We start from the raw sequence: 13,625 nt of genomic DNA, 5'->3' as shown, positions 1-13,625 counted from the left end.
GTCGATTTTCCATCTCATTAGAAGCACTTAAGAAAGGCCATATGCCACTTTCATGCTCACCACCTTCCCGCTGTAATTATACGCCCGAACACGGATCTAATCGCCGACCAACATACGCTAATGATGAGATATTGATTTCCGCTAATTCTGTCCGAACTCTCTCGTTAATGATTAAATTTATTGACATTCGTGATTAAAGACTGTCTTCCCTTTAATACCACTGGGTGTGAAGGGATGTAAAAATGGGGGGGGGGGGCACAACATTATTACGAAACACAGTGTGTGTGTGGGGGGGGGTGACCAGTGCTCTTTAAATCGTTTAGAAAACTACACGAACCTTAATTTTCCCTTAAGAAACGGGCGGGGGGGGGTTCCTGATTAGTTCACCTGTTGGGTAGGCGAACAAGATTTTATTGCACATGATTTCCTCCATGTGTGTCGTACAGCAGAAAAGCTCGGGATAATATCTTGAATTTTACCGTACATACTTTTCCCTATAATGTCAATTTTCAATTTGGGGGGGGGGTAAAATAAATCACGTTTGTAAATGTTAATTTTAATCATTTCAACATAAGCATACTTAGCTGGACCTCCTTTGGCTGAAGAAATTGTGAGGGCGAACACAGCAGTGCACGCACCAGTCACTCCTGTCAGCAACTTGAACAAGCAGATGCACGTCTAAGATTGTCTGTAAATGAGAAACAAAGGGTTTTTTTTTTTTTTAAATCTCGGTGGTAAATCTGAATGCAGCTTACACACATAGACACAAAGATTCTCACAAAAATTAAATTGATTGAGAATCCCAAATAAAAATGGATAATCTTATCAAGCAAGCAGCTTAGCTATTAGCTGATTGGTGTGTCCCTGAGTAGACAAATGCTGTAATGATCAACTTAATGCACTCCAAGGTTGAAAAAAAAAAAAAAAAAAAAACACTGCCGGAATTTACAGACAGAAAAGAAAGGAAAGAATAAAGAGACAGAGACCGATGTTACAGGTGGTGTGGAAATGAAGCGACGCCTTTGAATGTAGATCGTAGGAATGAACTAAATCTGAATTGTCTGCGTGACTCGACTGGATGTCAAGAAAGATAGAGTACATCTCTCTCTCTCTCTCTCTCTCTCTCTCTCGCTCATAAATGAATTTAACGAATTTAACAGAACTTTGCCCTCTCTTCGCGATTGCAAAGGTTTTCTGGGAAAGCCGCGGCTTGTTGACGGATATCCACGCGAGCGAACTATACATTCCACGCTACATGGCTTTTTGCAATAAAGGCTTCCCAGACAACACAGACGATGCTTCAAATCACTCAGCTGCTAGGAGACGCAAGAAGGGGATCACCCGGGTCTGAGATTCGAACTTCATGGTTCGGACACAAAGGATGAGCTTCTTCTCGATGCATTAATTGCTGCATCGAAGTCAAGAAAAGTTATAATTCCAAAGCTCCCCAACTCATTTTTACAGGATATTTCGGAGGAATAACAATCGTTCGAGAATCAGGGTAAAGTCACCGAACATCCTCCGTACAAACCCCATAATGCGTAACAACGTTGCTCCCAATGGAGAGAATTTAAATTTCATATTTGGGAAATTTGATTACAAAAATTATGGCTGTGTCAACTTTGGCTTAAATTAAACTATTCTAGTCAGAAAATTAACTAAAACGATTCGAACTTATAATAACAAATGATAATAAAATGAGCTTACAGTACACCGTAGATATACAATACACTGGTTTTCATCAAAATGTTAGACGACTATGACGTCACTGTAGGATGGTAACTTATTTGTGAGCAGTTTACTCATCAATTGGCGCACAGTACACTAATGTTTCATAGCTTATATTTAAATACGTTTTTAAATGAACAAATTCTCTGAAATTAGAAAAGCATTGAAGCAATAACAGATGATTATGTTTTAGATGGCGCGCGACATATTCTTCTTATTCCGGAAGAGGTCTTTTTAAGGTGAAGTCTCGGGATCGTTGACAATTAACAATAAACGTACTCACCTATGCGTTCTTGTTTAATTCGTATTTCATTTGGTGCTTTTGTTCCCGAGATGGTTCTCGTTGACTGCACTAATGAGCGCGATACGTTAAAGGAAGTAAACAAATGAGAACGTGGACGAGATCTTCCTGTACAGATGAAAGCGAGTTGACAGTCCGTAAAAATTTGCGTTGCAAATCGGCCTTGACGCTGCGCCAACGACGAACTCATCTCATTGGAGTAGTTTAAGAAAGATTTCTTTAATGACCAAGAAATCACCTGCACGACAGACCAAATAAACGGTTGAATTAATGCGACTTATTTTACACTTTTAATTAGCTTATTAAATGAGAATCACGGAAAGCCCTTGACCTCTGTTTTGCTTGGAGCTTTCCAGTATTATTTGTCACGTCACTGGATACTGATTTCTTTCTTTGTTCGCAACAAATGATTTCTTTCTGTCTTCTGACTGTTAATTTGTCTCCAATTCAACCGAAGTTCTGATTTAAATTCTGTATATTGTTAAGAATCGAGTCATTCTGCTACCATGGAAACAAAGTGAATCACCAAACGATTTAATTGTGCCCATGGTTTCATTTTTTTAGTCCCAGTAGAATTATTTTCTAAACACCCGAATTTAATAAATATTAGGGATTTATAGTGAATATGCCGTTGATAAAAAAAAAATAAGTCAAATCAAAGTTGATAGGAAGGAATCTTCAAAATAAAAACGAAATTTATTCTAAAATGAAACCACGTGAATCTGCTGAAGAGAATTTTCTTATTTTCTAGTGAGCACCGAAATCAGTAGATGCACCTACTTAAATCCCTTCCGCGAAGCCATCATCCAGCTGAATTGTCAACTAAGTGACAGCTCTGCTTAAATGCACGTGGGATGATATTCCGTTAGCCGTCTTGCGATTATCCGGCACAACTCCTGTTAGTTTTTTTTTTTTTTTTTTAATAATTATTACCCCGCTGGGAAGAAATCAATAAACCTGTGTAGAGAGAGCTTGTTTGAACTGTATTCACTGTTAACTGAGGTTTTAGCTGAGAATGAAGTTCTCCTGTCAGTGCCATCTCACCAGATCTTAATCGAATCATCTTAATACTATTACATGGTCACGTGATGAACTTTCATAGGCCCTCTTCTAATTGGTGTGAATATAAAGTTATTACAATCAAATGACCTGAAATTGGCCAGCATGGAGGGAAGCCGCTGGTGTCATTAGAAAAATTAATGACTTGTCTTTGTTCCACCTACGTTATGTGGAATTCCTTTGCTTGTAAAAAGTCCAAATTTGCTCTTCAAGCCAGCAGAAGACTGGAAGGATGGGTCAGAAGAATGCAAAGGATCAGAAGTCCATTTGTTATCCAAATCTAATGATATTTATTATTAAAAACACCCTTTTTTGTGTGTTTTATCGAAATATTCTCGGTATGTTTAGTTTTGTTTCCTTGGTGGTCCATTGAAGTAAATTCAAATTGCAGCGCGTGTAGAATTACTTCATCAGGACGCGCCCATAAACATTACCAAACATCGTAAAAGTTATTATGAAACCGCAAAAATTCGTACGTAGTTTAACGGAGTATTGAACAATACTGCGAGGACGAAAGCGGGGGGAAAAAAAGTCTTTAAAAAAAAAAAAAAAAAAAAAAAAGAAGAATTTAACACTTGGGTGAATTTTTCATTTTTTTACTCTTTTTTTTTTTATTTGGTGTAATTTAATTTCAAAAAAAGAAACTTTGCCGGAAGGCAGTTGATAGAGTTGCGCGTAAAAGAATCACACATCCATGAAGAGATTTCACAAGTTGGATAGCCAAGTATTCGAAAAACTCTTAAAAATAATCCGAAACTTTATTTGTAACGTAAACTTAGTCTTGTCGTCGTTATTTCGTTGATGTTTCTTTTAAAAAGCTCGAAGTAAGAAGAAGAAAAACAGTGTGCTCATTCATAAAGTTAACCATTATCAAGGAATAACAAGGATTACAAGGGGAACTGCGACACCACAAACTTCTGCAATTTTAAAATAGCTGGGCTGCACCAGAATATTCGCTGACAGCCAAGTCAGTGGTGCGATTAGCTAACAAACACTTTCTTTGGTGTTTGTTTGTGTTGTCAGATTAGGAAATTAACATATCAAAAGATGGCGCCACGATCGATTTTGGAAAGATTAAAAAATTAATGTAGCATTCAATAAATACAAAAGAAAGTTGTGTGTTTAATATTATTTTTCGAAAACTTATAAATGTTTTGATGAATAATAAGTACTTGAGAAGTATACGTTTTTTATTTATTAATATAAATTAATAAATATTAATTTATCTTAAATATAAATAAATTAATAACTTCACTGTCATGAAAGGTTTGCTTACGCTTGGATCCGCCGAAACTTTTATAGTTTCTATTTATATTCGGCATGAAACTCTTGTAGTTTCTCTATTCGGTTTTGAAATAATGCTGGATTCAATATCCACTTAATTTGAATAATTTAATATAAACATTATATAGAAATATTTCGATTACAATAGATTCGCGATGTTTTGATTTAATGATCGTGACTAACCTTCGTGGAACGATGAGTACGCTGCTTCTCTCATGCAAATATGTCGAATGGATGCTACGTGGCAGATTCTAATCTTTCTGAGAGAGTGGCGACTGTACCTGTAAGAAAATTACTGTGTAAAGTTTGAGCAGGTGCTGGACAAGTTCATTTCTATTTAATATTTTTTAAAAGGTGGTTAGTCCAAGGTCTAAATGTGTCTGCATGTAACTGCGTCTGTTCTTTGCCACTCTTCGAGACTGGCTAACTTACCTTCACTTGAAAGCCCTTATTGCCGGTGTTTTCAAGTAAAAGAGCATCGTCGAAACCATCCGAACTAAAGAACTCTATTTGATAATGAGGCATACATTTCGTGGATAATGCCAATGAGAAGAATTAACAGAGAGGTTAACATTATAGAGAAAGATTGCGTGTGTGTGTGTTATTGGAAGCCTGTCGATTCTTGAATCCACACCCGTGATGATCCAGGAGTGCATTCTCGCATTACTTCATATTTTCTCTTTTATTTTGTTGCATTCTGAAGACGTTTAGGTTTTTGTCGCGAACGCGATAATTAAGAAGAAAATATGATTTCTGTATAACTTTTTTATACGACTCCCACCCACGAAAGGTTATAAACCTATAGTAACATTAATACCATTCGCTTTGCTATTATTTGTTTATTTAATTTTACATAGTCCAGAAATGCCGGATTGGTTGGCCGAGTGAATAGCTATCCGCTCTCCATCCAAAAGGCTGCGGGTTCGAATCCCGCCGTGGGCATGGATGTTTGCGCTTAGTCTGTGAAAATACTAGTGGCGGTAGTCGGTGGTAGATGGCGTTGATGTAGATGGTGAAAGTTGTAGTAGTTGGCGGGTTGAGTGGTGGAGTCGGAGAGTTGTAGAGTAGGTGCCCTCCCTCGATGAGTCTTTGGACTCCCTGGAGGTGCGATGTAATAATAATAATAATAACAATAAATCCTGCTCTAGAAACCAAATATGGAACTTTTCAAGATACTTCAGGGCTCGAATAAGCGGGAGGTAGTCTCACATCGGCGATGAAATTCATGTCTATCGAACCCAGGTCTTTCCGACCAATGGGCTTTTTCTGTACCGACTGACTACGGAGGCTCACATTTATTATATAACTAAATTAATCCATCGCACAATAAGCAAAAACATTTCTCTTCACTCTGGATAAAACAAAAGTCTTCTTCCCAATCGTTCTTGAATTCATAGGTTCGCAGTTTTTTATTTGGTTTACTCATTTTGGGGCAAAATTTTTAAACACGAGAAAACAATGCATGTCGACAACATCGGTGGAGTGGTGACACATCTCTCGAGCGCCTCTACTTGGTTGCCAGTAGACTAAATACATAAAACATACGCACAAAATTGGCTCTGGTGACACTCGCACTCAAAGACAGAGAAATCACAAAATGTTCGTAATATAAATGTTAACATTTTTTTACGATTTCAATAAATATTATTACTATGAGAAGACAAGGAATTTTCCAGTTTTAATTTTAACCGTTCGGCCTAGTAGGCCAGCAAATATATGTTCGTAATGGAAAATACAATGAAATAAGCCTCGCATTGAATAGTAATTCTAGTTTTGGTTTTGAGGCACGTTGAATTTGTTAAGCATTAAAATTACGATATTTTTCAGCGTGGAATTTATGGAAGGTGCCTTTATCTTCTTTTTTTTTTTCAAGACTGTCTTGATCTTTGAAATCACGAGGAAGGAAATAAAGAAGGCGCTTGCGGCAAACATAACAGAGAAATAAAGTTTGGTTACAGTTTTAACCAAGAAGTCGACCACCGGAGATTATAAAGCAGGTGTAGCTTACAAACCACCGTCTAATGGGATAAGTGGTTGACTGGTGGTCACTCCTCGGTTTGAGGGTAAGAGTTGCTTGTCGGAATAATATTTGTTCACGAATATTTTTATTTTTTTCGTATTAATTCAAATTTATTGAGAATGGAATGAAATGCTTTCAATCTCTATTTGAGATATTCGCTATTTTCACGGATCCCAAAGTACCCGTTTTCAATGGGAAGGTCTAGTCATCTCATTTACACCGATTGTGATTAGAAAAAGCTACTAATTAAAAGAAGTACGGTTAAGACACTTGGACAAAATAAAGAATTTATCACCCAACTGTCTTGCGCGTGTAACCTCTCACGAGATAAAACTGCGACGGCTCGGAGTGCGATTCCACATCTAATCAGGCCTCATTAGATTCTCTGCTCTTTCTATCCTCCCCTCGTTTTCGTCTGCATTGCGAAGACCAATCATTAGTTATTGAATAATTTCTATCCTCCCCTCGTTTTCGTCTGCATTGCGAAGACCAATCATTAATTATTGAATAATTTCTATCCTCCCCTCGTTTTCACTGCGTTTTCGTTTTCCTCCACTCGTTTTCGTCTGCATTGCGAAGACCAATCATTAGTTATTGAATATCATGTACAGTTGTATAAAAGTATCACTAGCTGTTATTGCTATCTATATTATTGTATTATTATTTTTTCTATTGCTTTAATAAGCATATAATATTTTAGAAAAAACACAGTCATAAAATATTTCAATATTATTAATACGTCTTATATTCACTCTCTTATAGATACATTGGTTGTCGACCAAAAGGCGTTTAGAAGAGGATACGAAGCTGTAAGAAGATGTCAGCATAATTGAGTTCTGGATGCTAATGATGGGGTGGGGGACAGCAGTGTGTCAGATATTTCACCATGAGGTGTGTGAGGAAATGGTACACTGGAAAGAATGTGTGAGGAGAGAATGGGTAAACAAGCATCGAAGGTGAAGCCTGATAGAAATCGAGGAAGACTGCAGATGCGTTGGGAGAATAATATCCAAAAGGTCTCATGCGAAACGGGAATTCAGAACTGGAATGGGAAAACTTAACACAGAAAGGAATGAAAGGACGTTCTTAAGCTGATTGAACCTCTAAGGTCCAACTAGCTAAAGAAGCATAATAAGATGGATTTCAGGAATTTGGTTCGCAGCGTTTAAAAAGAGGGTATGGTGAGTACTGTAATAAATGTCTTCTTTTGCCTTAGTGGCAATAGAGCAAATTTGCGGGAAAAATATCGTGTCACAATATACCATTGGGGATTTGTTTCACGCCGTCGGCATCAAAGAAATTTACGCGAAATATTCATCCAAACTAAAGGCGACTGCGTTAGAGTAATCACTTATTGATGTCATCTTTGTGTCGAAAAAAGTAGTTCATTGCTTTAAGCACACACACACACACACACACACACACACACACACACACACACACACACACACACAAACAGACTGTCATGTGGCGTGTGATATTGGTGATAACCAAATGACAGTAACACTTCATACAGTCGGACATTTTTGCAAAACCACTCTTCTCTAGTAGATAAACAATGATACGCTAACCACTCGGCCAGCCAGGCCGAGTATCCGCTCTCCGGCCAAGAGGCTGCGCGTTCGGATTCTGCGTAGGTTGGATGTTTGTGATTGCCTTTCACCTTCATGCGTTCATTTACTTAAGTATAAATACACTCTTTCAATATGGACTGGGTCACCATGGGAGTAGTTGACCCAAACCTCCCGCAATGGGAGAGGCATTCAGCATGCAGTGGGTAGAAAAGTAGGCTGTTCATCATCATCACTAATGAGCAGGTCGGTGTCAAGTCGTCTTCGGAGCTTTTCTTTTATGCTTTCAATAGTTTGTAAGAACGTCTCTCTTGATCGCTTTTTTCTTTTCTTTTATTTATAACTTTGAAAAGCAACTGTTCAACTGAAAAAAACACCATTTTTTGTGAATTGTTTCTTGGGAAAAAAAAAGGGGGTGGGGTTAAGAAGCACAAGGTTCATTACACACGACCGCAAATTAAGAGTACTAAGAATGATAACGCGATCTGTTTTAAATATTTTAATGTGCTTTAATTATCCAGTTTAAGCCAGTAAGAATTGAAGTTCATAAAAAACAGACATTGCGAGGATGGTCTGAAAAGTTCTCGGCCTCGACCATAGATGGCAACACTATCGGCACGATTTATTTTATTTTTCTAAGTTGGTACATCTGTCGTAAGCATCCAAGTGAAATTGCAAGTCATTCTGTCAAGTAGTTTGTTTTATTTACAGCTGTCTGAAGCAAACGTGTTGTCTGTTTGCTTCAGACAGCTCGAAATGGATAAAAATCCCTCGAAATGGATAAAATTGAGTATCGTGTGGTTATAAAATTCTTCATAAAATAAGGTTAAACGCCAAATCAAATTCATTCGAAGTTCATAAAAGTTTATGCGCACTCTTCTCCTTCGTTTTCGACAATTAAGAAATGGGCTGCCGAGTTTAAACGTGGCCGTACCAGCCTTGAAGATGATCCACCTGAAGGACGTCCAAAAAGTGTGACAACACCAGAAATCATTGATCAAGTGCACAATGTGGTATTGGATGACCGGCGAGTCAAAGTACGTGAAATTGCTGAGACTCTAGGCATTTCAAAAGAACGTGTAGGATATACGAGTATATCGACGGTGCACATGAAAAGTGATACAATTCAAAACTGGAATTTTTTGACTTGTTTCACTTTTTAAAATTTTTAAATTTACTTTCAGAAAAATAAATTATATATAAAAACATTATTTTTCTCCTTTAATTTTAAAACTTGAAACAGGTCACCTCCAGAAACACCCCGAGCACCCAATCTTATGCCTAAGGCTTGTACTCGAATCTTTTTTGTTTTTTTTTGCCAATCAATTTATTTTTGATATCTGATCCACACACGAAAGGCCACAAGCCCTAGAGCATATTAACGCAGTGTGTGAGAAAGACGAATAGAAGAGAGGAGGAGTCTGCTTGAGCAGCTGAGGGCCGTAATCTTTGGGAGAAGGCAGAGTGGTGGAGACTGTTCCAAAGGACAGAAGTAGATGGTTTGAAAGAGGAGACAGCAAAGTTGGTTCGGTGAGTTTCAAGATGGACTGTGAAAGAGTGTTGGTTGGTAGTGGCTCTTGATTTAAGGATTTTGGAGGAGAGTGGAGGAATAATAGTGGCCAATTCAGCAGAGAACTGTCCATGAAAGTATCTGCAGAAGAGGCACAAGGCAGAAACTGAACGTCTGTGAAAGAGGGATTGAAGTGAGGTCTGAGAGAGAGTTCATTAATTAGCCGGATTAGCCTCTTCTGGATAGAATCGAGCAATTGTAGAGAAGAACTTGGTTCACCACACCAAATATAGGAACAATATCCCATGGCTGGACGGATTTGAATTTTGTATAGAGTTAGCAACTGTGAAGGTGTGAAGTAGTGTCTTGTGCGAAAAAGTACACCAAATTTTTTGGCGGTTGCAGAAGATGTAGTTGAAACATGGTTGTGTCAGGAAAAATCGGAAGTGCAGGTCAGTCCAAGAAGAGAAATGCGATTGTGTTTGGATATCTCAGTATTACTGAAGGTAAGAGGGGGGGAGGAGGAATGAGAACTCGTTCTTGCGATAGCTCAGACAGAACTGAGTTTTTTGGTGGCATTGACGTTTACAAGGTTGTCATTTCTCCACTGGGGTACAGCTAGGAGATCTGAGTTGCGATCCCTTATCGTGGTTCATTGTAGTTCGTTGTGTTTGGTGAGGAAGAGATAAAAAGGAAGTGGGGCATGCAGCAGTGAGAGGTGACAGACTCGCAAACATTCTGCCCACACAGAGGGGACTCGGTCTCCTGTCCATACGTGGCCTAGACAGTTCCCCCTGCAGCCACAGTATAAGGTCTCCTCCAGTCACGAACTGGCAAAATACGTAGTTGCAAGATTTTTTACTAGCTGATCGGGAAGCCTCCAGGTTCGCTACTACCTGGTTCGGTCCCGTTTACTAACCAGTGGCCCGCCTGCGGAACTGTTTTACTACTGTTCCCTGGAATGGAGGAGGGTCGGGTCCCCCTACATTGAGATTAGTATGTTATTGAGGGTATCACTCTCACAGCATGTAGGGGGGGGGGGGACCAGAAGCCGGAATCCTTGCTCTAGCGACCGAACATGGCTGTAGCCACTTCAGGTCTCTAATAAGCAAGATTGTGGTATTTCTCCGGGTGATGAAAGACATCTACCACCTAGAGGTCCAGTTGGCGTTTCCTCCAACTAGGGAAGATATACATTTGCGGTCAGTAGCGCGCTCAGGATTTAATCTTGGGGGGGGGGGGACCGAGTTGATTAGACGATTTCAGAATACACACTACTCATCGCATACAACCTATGACAGCATCTGCAATGATCGCTAATTCATAAGTAAGTAGTATAGAAATAGCAGACACGACGTAAATAAAAAAAAATGAATTTTATTAATTAGGAAAACATTTTTGGAAACTTTTCTAGTGTTTTTTTTCCTTTTTCCTTGGGGGGGGGGGGAAAGGACCCCTGGTCCTCCCTCTGGGTGCGCCGCTATTTGCGGTCGCCAAATTCGCCAGCGCCCCGTTTGTGGAAACAGGCTATATCGCTGGAAGGTGGGGATAACTTGACTACGTGAGGCTATATATTGCATATCGACAGCCCTTTAGCATCCCAATCACGGAACTTATGACCTCAGCAATCATCAACTGGATGATATTTAATATTATCTGGCATCCACTAGGAAACCTCAATGTCCCCTTATTGGGCGTCTTCTCTTTATTAAGCTATTTATTTTTGACTGTACTGGGAAAATTAACGATGATATCAATCGGCAGCTAAATTCTGAATTTTGCCAGCAAATGAATGCTAACGGATGGAGTTCGTTGGTACACCGGTTTGAACGTCTACCAATTACGGCAATTAACAACATGAGCAGTCAGTTCACTACACAATAAAGCACAGGGCAGACCACAAGTTTCAGAGCCTGTGAAAGACCAGTTTACGCTGTGTTTTACCTATTTAACGGCTTATTTAAATTTATTTTCTCCTCGATTACCTTCATAATTTAGACTTTAGATTAGCAAATAAATTTAATTTGGGTAATTTCTAACTTCAAACGGTGCGCGTAACAGAATGAAATGCGAGGGAGGGCGACCGAAAAGTTAAAGAGATTGTGCTTGTGCACTAAATGATATACGAACTATTTAACGCTAGAGGTTTTTGTGTCGATTAAAAGTAGTGACTAAAATTTAATTCAACATTTGACGATATCAAACCCGTGAAGCGAAAAAGCCATTAAGAAAAGCACAGCATTTGATTGGTTCGAATGGCTCAAGGACAGTGACATCATTTCCAAAGATCAGCCTCGTTCAAGATGGTCACTCTTGCAATCGATGCTAATACACAGCAAGCAAAGGCGTCTTGCCAAGTACTCTTAGATAGTTGGCCAACCTCTTTGTGACAACAAATTTGGAAAAGTCAACGGAAGCTGTTGAAATTTCAATTAATTTGCAGTGAAAAAAATCATAAACACAAAAGTTCTAGTTGCAGAACATTGTAGCCTTCATTACGATATCTTCTTCTTCCAAGGTATTCTACAGACCCTTAAGCGTCCATGACTGTCCAAGGTAACCTTTTATTCCCAGAATAATGGTTAGGAAATCCAAGGATAGCTTTCCTAACGCTAGTCCTATGCCTATAGTATATTCTACATGTAAATTGCGCTTGTTTTGTTAGCGGCTTGTATGCCGGATGAATAACCCAAGTTTCCGGGAAGAGAAGAAAACCCTCGACATCCGTATGAGACTGACTAACTTACCTCGCGTCATAGACGGAAATGGAACTTATGTCTTTCCAACCGAATGGTATCGTCAAAACACCGGATGAGCTACGAAGCCTCCTCCGTTGCGCAATTCTGTCCAAAGGTATTCGTTTACACGACTGTGACAAAACCACTCAAACAAACAGATTCGATTGGAATTACGGCCGAAAGAACGAAGGGGGATGAAATAGTGCGATGCATTTGCTACCTGCGTGTTCCTCGGTAGGTCTGCTTCTTTAAGTCATGAAAAAACCCTAATTTCCAGAAGGGAAAACCTTGCACCCACTGACCAGTACCTGCCTGAGGAACCTTCATAAGGGTTCTTTTCAGGGAAGAGTGCTTTCGAATCCTGTCTAGAAGGCGAAAAATCCAAGTGATTAAGAAGTGAAAGTGGGTTAGCCGGTTGGATATAGCAATGGAACGGGTTTTCACCCCACAAAACAACAAACTGTGCTAAGAACACACGTAATTAAGAGACATTATACATATCGTGTTAGTCTTACTTGCCTTACCGTAATTCCAACTAAACCTAAAAGATTCCTGACGTACTAGACAGGATTCAAACAATAATCATTCCAATGGAAGGGCAAATCGCGCCGGAGAAGAAGAAGAAGAAGCAATCTTTCGAAGTGAAAAATAGTACTTGTTTCAAAATATTTCATTAATTCCAAAATGTATATAAACGTAAGTTTCTCCTGTACTTAACAGAACTTAATTTGGATAAACAATGAATTATTAATATGGAAGATTCGTTACTATCTGTTATTTAGTCTAGACAGGCAGTCGACAGCCTGTTTTGCATAATCTACTTAAGATTGCTTTCAGATCCACTCCGCACAAAGTCTAAGGTATTCATTTATTATTTCGGAAAGTAGAAGAAAAGAAAGGCAATCATCATTATTGTGGAATAACAGTGAAGTACCTCCTTACAGAACGCAATTGAACTCAGTCTAAGTAAGTACCTGAAGGTGCATCGGTGGAACTAAAACTGCTCAAAGACTGAAACTATATGAGCTGAAACAAGACTGATAATAACATTCCTACAAATAAAAACGTAACCACTGCCGATTAAAAACAAAATAAGAGATTTTAAGTCTTATGTTGAAATATAAAACAGAACTATTTTTATATTTCATTATTTTTTTCCCTTAAGGATGAACAAAAACATCTCTTTCCATTTTACTATTACATTTTATAATGCTACATTAGCATAATACTCTGTTGTTATATCAGCCTCAAAAAGAACTTCAAATAAATAATTTAATTCAAGGTAAAAAATAATTTAAAAGCGCTACAATATATATATATGAAGGGAAATATATATATATATATATATATATATATATATATATATATATATATATATATATATATATATATATATATATATATATTTTTTTTT

The sequence above is a fragment of the Typopeltis vanoorti genome, chromosome 6 (genome assembly GCF_054136105.1).
Source record: "Typopeltis vanoorti isolate ZY-2024b chromosome 6, IOZ_Tvanoo_1.0, whole genome shotgun sequence".
Lineage (NCBI taxonomy): Eukaryota > Metazoa > Arthropoda > Arachnida > Uropygi > Thelyphonidae > Typopeltis > Typopeltis vanoorti.
Note: the sequence above shows the minus strand (reverse complement) of the source record.